Source organism: Camelina sativa, chromosome 7 (genome assembly GCF_030686135.1).
Source record: "Camelina sativa cultivar CO46 ecotype springtype chromosome 7, ASM3068613v1".
Lineage (NCBI taxonomy): Eukaryota > Viridiplantae > Streptophyta > Magnoliopsida > Brassicales > Brassicaceae > Camelina > Camelina sativa.
In genome coordinates, this window is record NC_141886.1 from 21026918 (window position 1) to 21033448 (window position 6531).

The 6531-nt window shown below is 30.3% G+C and overlaps 1 long non-coding RNA gene across 1 annotated transcript; it reads left to right on the top strand.

Annotated features, from left to right (window-relative positions):
• Positions 1–4507: 4507 nt before the first annotated feature.
• LOC104701479 (uncharacterized) lies at positions 4508–6286 on the top strand. The gene is made up of 4 exons (XR_015561503.1): positions 4508–4700; positions 4780–4970; positions 5857–5908; positions 5991–6286. It is a non-coding gene; the product is annotated as an uncharacterized LOC104701479 (long non-coding RNA).
• The last annotated feature ends 245 nt before the right edge of the window (positions 6287–6531 follow it).

Genomic DNA, 6531 nt, shown 5'->3' on the forward strand with positions numbered 1-6531 from the left:
GAAAAAAAATTCCTCGGAAACTAAACTGAAGACAAGAACCATTAAACATACAAAGGAGAAATTATAAACCTCAAATCAAAGGAAATTGCACCTGAAATTTAAGAATAATAGCAACAAGACTTCAATCTTCATAGTAAGCTAGCATAAATTCCACAATTCAACTTCTTCTTTTGAAGATCCTAAGAATGAGATTTATCAGTGATGCCCTCGGCAAACCAAAGATAACAACCACTTCCTCCTATCAACATGAGAGCCGACCTCTCCAAACGAAGAAACCAAGACCTTCATAAATGAAAGCTTAAGGGAAACTAACGAGAGACCACCCAAAACCACATCGGCGGCATAAAAACGATGAAAAACATAAAAGCAAATACATATCTAGGTCGAGGAGAGCAAAAAGGCTGGATTTATTAGACGAACCACACTGTGGATCTACCAAATCCGGCATCACCCTCTCTGAACTAACCTCAAAACGAGTAAATCTGACCACTTCCGACCGCTTACGCAAAGATCACCCTTTCACAACCCGAGTTTATCAGCAACTCCTCAATCGAAAGCCAAATTTTCGCAAACATAACTAACAATAAAACAAGGGAACGAGATGAAAGGATCTAGAGAGTCCTCTCGCAGCGCCATGGTGGCCGCCGGAGATGCAAAGCTGAGAAATCGGAACGGTAGCGACGTCTTAACCTAATTGTCTTCTAGAAAGAGATAATGTTTTGTTTTATATTTTTCTTGAATCTAAAACCAATAATTTAACAAACATAGGCTGCCGTTATATTTGGATCTTGATCCTATGCCTTCATGGCCCATTCTTGTCTTTATAATCCAAAGAGATTTAAATCGACAAGTATCTATGGCAGTCATAATAACACAAAGCAAGCAAGAGGTTCGTCAAACAAAAAGTCAAAAACAAAAGCAGAACTATAGTTTGAAGAAGAGAGTTATCAACGATTCAACATGCTGTCAAAAACATTTTGTAATAGTTAATATTGTATATTTTAGTTAAAGTTGACAAAGAAATGACATGCATTTATTAAAGAATAAAATCAAAAATTCATATATTAATAGTAGTAATAATATTAATAGTAGTAAAACATCCTAGAAGGTAGTATAAAAAAAGTTTGGGAGAAGCTAAAGGATGTAAATAGCGGAAAAAATGTGGAGCGCCGATAAAACTGACCAAAGAGAAAGGTCACTGGGGAAGTAAGTAATTTGGTTTCGAGAATTGTGCAACCCATTATCGCATGACATTTGTCTCCCTCTTTCTTCCTACTTCTTCCTACTTCTTCCTCTTATTTAATGATCTCTAACCAATTTTATTATATCACAGTTACATACACCCTAGATAATTAATTGTGAATAAACAAACAACCATCTAGACTTTTTTTTTCTTTCTTCTATATATAAACCTCTCATAAAGATATAACAATTAGGTATTTATTATTCCTGCCAATAATTTACATAAACGATTACATGATGATTTTCAAAAATGTCCTAATACAGTAAAACCTCTATAAATTAATAATATTGGGACTAAGACATTTTATTAATTTATAGTGATATTAATTTATCTATAAATTAATAATTATTAATTTATAGATATATTTTTAATTGTTTATTTTTTAAAAAATTATGAATTGGAACAACTATAGCAAAAGAAGATTAAACTTTCGGATGTTATAAATTTTATGGTTTAGGAATTGAACTTGTAATATTTAGAAAGCACTATTTACAATAAATTACAAATATTATAGACAAATTGACTTATACACATGAGACACATAAATTCAAATATATGAATAATAATATCAATTCTCCTATTTTAATAATCTGTCAAATTATCAAATTGTAAATGATGCATATCTAAAAATTAAAACTTTAAATTTTAATTATTTGTATGACATGTTATAAAATATTTTAGAGATATTATTATAGGTTGAAAATACAACATTACAATTGTTCTATAGAATTGAGCTTTAGGAGAAACATACACTATTATATCAGTATATATATATATATATATATATAAATTTACATAATTATTAATTTATGATATTATTGGGACCATATTTTATAAGGAGATTTCGAAAAAATTATTATCTTATTATCTTATCGAATATTGTTAATTTTTACACTGGCCCGACTTGGGACCAGCAAAATTTATTAATTTATAGTGTTTATTAATTTATAGAGTATTAATTTATAGAGGTTTTACTGTATATATATATATTTTTCTTCATTCTTTTGATTTATTGTTGAACTTGTAATAGAGTAAGCATAAAAAAACCTTTGATAAACCCACTTTGCAAAAAAAAAAAAAAAAAATCATTAAAATGCAAAAATTTGATGTCAAACATTATTTTTGTGTATTTTATTTATATGTGATGCATATAAATATATCTATATATAAAAAATAGTATATGTACTAAGACAAGTGTATTGAGACCAAATTTTATTGATCATTACTATAAAACTTTAAGTAAACATATTAAACGAATTTTAATTGTGTAAATTTGTAGAACTACAACTTTAGATGATTATTATAAAATTTAGGGACTAACTATAAGTATTCATTATTAAACACACTATATTATTATTATCAAGATTATATTTTTAATATTTTATTTTTAAGTATATGTTTGTCTAATAACAATTTTTTTTTCCTATTTTTATTTTTCTGTTATCGCTTAACACTACTTTTTTCTTTAAAAAAACTAAACCGTTGTTGTCACAAATTTGATTCATCAATTCTTCACCAATAAGTTTTGTAGTTCTAAAGACTAGGCCAAATATTTATGATTAAATCGTTTTGATAGAAATGGCTATTAATTATATGGGCCTAAAGTCTACGTTGGCCATTACATAAGGTTCCAAATTATTAATTACCTGGTAGATATGTGGCCCATTTTAAGCTCTGTGTACAGTTATATGCCATTAGAAACCGTGTTGGTTTTTAATACAAGGGATGTGTAAAATTTACAAAAAATCGATTAAGATTATATGATTTGGAAACAAAATCATGAAATTTAGCATGTCTTGCTATATGCATTAGCTTATGAGCTGGTAGATAATGGACAGATAAGGATGCATGTGTTGGTGGAGTTTTGTAGCAAAAACAGGCATTAATGGTTTTCACAAGTTTTAGTTTGTATGTGATATTTGTTCTTATAGTGCTCTGCCCAAAAATGAATATAAATTTGCTCTAGGTGTTTTGGATAATGTTGGAGATATAATATTAATTCGGCATATTAATTTGCTGAATTAACTTTATCGAGTTGGATATACTATAAGTATATTAATTTGCTGAGTATTTTACTTATATTGAGTTGGATATAATATAAGTATATTATACTTCACGAAACGCACACATGTACGTACTTATGTTTATGTGAATTTAATATTTCTAATGCATGCAATACACATACGTGACTTTGTTAATTGCTGTGGATATGACTCGGATTCGGGCATGTGTTAATTTTTAATGCTACAAGCTGTGTAGTTTTATTTTTGGTTTAACGCTTCAAGATGTAGTTTAAACACTTAAACTATGTTTATTGTTTAGAGAAAATTTCTAAATAGATGGAAATTTAGTCGACAAAAATTTAATACATCTCATAACTCCTTTTGAGTATTCAACACCTTAAATATATTTTTATTAAATCAACAGATAAGTTTATAATTAAACCGTAGATATTTTATAATGCAAAAATTATTTGAGTTGATGTTTGTACAAAAGCTCTTTAATTCAAAAAAGAATTCTAAAACTCAAACAGTCCAGCTCAAAACAGTCCAACTCAAAACTTTATCGGTCATTTATTATAAACACAAATTATTGAACTAACCCCATCGGCAAAACAAAAACGTGGCTGGTGATAGCCTTTGATGGTGACCGAGAGAAGCAAATGAAAGTAGACGAAGAGAAGGTCCAATTGCCACTTGCCCCTTCCGATCCCCACATACAATATTCAACTTGACCCTTTCCTAGTCACACAAATTTGTTTTTTTTTCTTTCACATTGTTATCTTTATTTTTAGAAATTGTTTTTTTTCCCGAATCCATTTCGGGTAGTTACACCCCCACTAGAAAAACACAACATGTACATGAAGACATACCTATCAATAATAGACCTATCGAAATAAAGGTTGTCGACAGAAAAAAATAAAAATAATAGTAAAGGTTATTGTACTATACTGATTTAGAATGTTCAATCCGAAATTTAAGATTGGTTATATGCGGGTTGATTTGTTTGGACTTAAATTTTTGACATCGAGTAAAACATAATTTATATTTTTCAAATATTTTAATTAAAAAAAAAAAACAAAATTGAAGTTTCAATTTTTATAGTTTGTCATCATTGTTTAATTGGCAAATGTTAAGCCTCTTTTAAAAAAAATTAGATTCGAACATGGATGTGATGAGATAAAAAAACAAGAGTTAATTATGAGATCGACCTTTTTTCTCATGGGTATTATAGAGATGGGGCTTTCTTCCCGTACTTATAGATGTAGGCATTTCTAAGATGCTGAAAATATAATATTGCTCCTTTCACCTAATACAATTAATCGTCTCTCTTCCTCGTCGTTTGTGTTCTTTCTCTCTAGTCAGCAAACCTAAAGACGATGTTCTGATCTCCTCCCTTCGAATACACAAATATAATCGCCCAAACGAATTAGTTCTATACGAATGCCAATAGAGAAGTAAGTTTCAGTTTCTAGGGTTTTAGTTTTCTGAAATTTTCATTTTTTTCCTTTTTAATTGGGATTTAGAGATTGACAGGGAAAGAGAGACAGAGAGTTCCGAACTTTCAAGTTGTATATGGTCTGCAATCTTACACTTCATGTCTCTCTAATTCAAAGGTAACAAAAGTCCAAAATCTCTTCCATTTTCCAACAACGGTTCATCTTCTTTGTCGCTTCTTTGTAACTAAGGAAGCCTTGTGGGTATCGCCTGACCTTGTAAGGTATAAGGTATGTGGACTATGTTCTTTGCTTGAGTTGTTCATTTTTTATTTTTGCTAGAGAAACAAATCAAATGGTTTTCTAAGTTCCGAGACTAGTTAGTTAGGATGGTGTTATAAAAGAGAGAATTAAGGAATATAAGTAATCTGGTTTTGAAGATACAATAATTGATTTATGTGAATACGTAAACATTGTGATTCTGGATATTTTGTAACCTCAAGAATCAATTCTAAGAAATCAAAATAGTAGGGGTTTAGCCTGAAATTATGATCCCTCACTCTCTTTCTTAGCAAATCAGTTGGTCCATTTTTTGCATATTCTCTTGAAAAAAATATCATCGCTCAAACTATATCATGTTTTCTTTGTTATGATATTCTTCTTGCAAGAGTGAAATAAAGATCAAATAAGTAACCAATAGAACAACGATAGTGATATAAATCAGCCTCATCCATGGATGTTTATCTCCATTTTAAAAATCATTATTCGTGGATTTCATTATTGTTTCTAGTGGTTTTGCATATCTTTTTGATGAAGAAATAATAGTTGTTCATGCATTGGTAGCCATGTTGTTAGTCATGTCCTTTACAATATGTGTGTTTCGTTTGGTGTTTTGGTTTCCTCAGTTGTATTTCCTTAGAGTTTAGTGTTATGTGGTTAACTGGCTACTTGGGTTCCTCAGTTGTAGTTCCTTAGGGTTTAGTGTTCTGCGGTTAATTGGCTACTTGGGTTCCCCAAGTTGTAGTTCCTTAAGGTTTATGTCATGCGGTTAATTGGCTACTTGGGTTCCCTCAGTTGTAGTTCCTTAGGGTTTTAGTTTTTCTTAATACATGTGTGTTTGATTCGGTCCTTGGTTTCCCTTAATACACTAGTTTTCCTCTTTGCATTCCCCTTGTAGGGTCGATTAAGTAAAATGGCTTCTACTACCCACCGAACTCTTCACTCACGAGGTACATATACTTTAGTCAACGACTTTCTTTCTTTCTCTATGATTCTTCCTATTTTTGAGCTTATATGAAATGTTTGTATCAGGGTTTGCTCAGTATTAACTATTAAGTATCTTCCTGAACAAATCATTTACATGGATGCTGGCATCGACTAGATAGTTGTAAAGACAAAGAAGTTCTTGAAGGAGTCGACATCTTAAGGGACTGATTCATCTATGTGATTTTCAGAGTTTGTTGTATTGTTGTCTTCTGAGACTAAAGATAGAGTATGTAATTTTGATTTGTTTTTTCTAGTTTTTGTTTTGGTATATAAGCCTGACAATGAAAACCAAACAATTTGTTAATTTACGTTTTATATATGAAGATTAAATGTCTTTCTCTTCTTTATGCTGGTTGTGATGATAACAAGGCAACAGAGATTCTAACAATAGACCACTTTCGCAATTTGAAACTCTTAACATTTGCAAATAATATGAATCGATTAAAGTCCTAATATTAAAAACCAAATCACCATCAATGGCTTGATTGATAAGAGATTCACAACGTCGGAGATGTCAGAGATAATAATAGATTCACAGCGTCGGAGATGCAGAAATTGGGAGTGATGGAGCTTTCTTGTTTTTAGG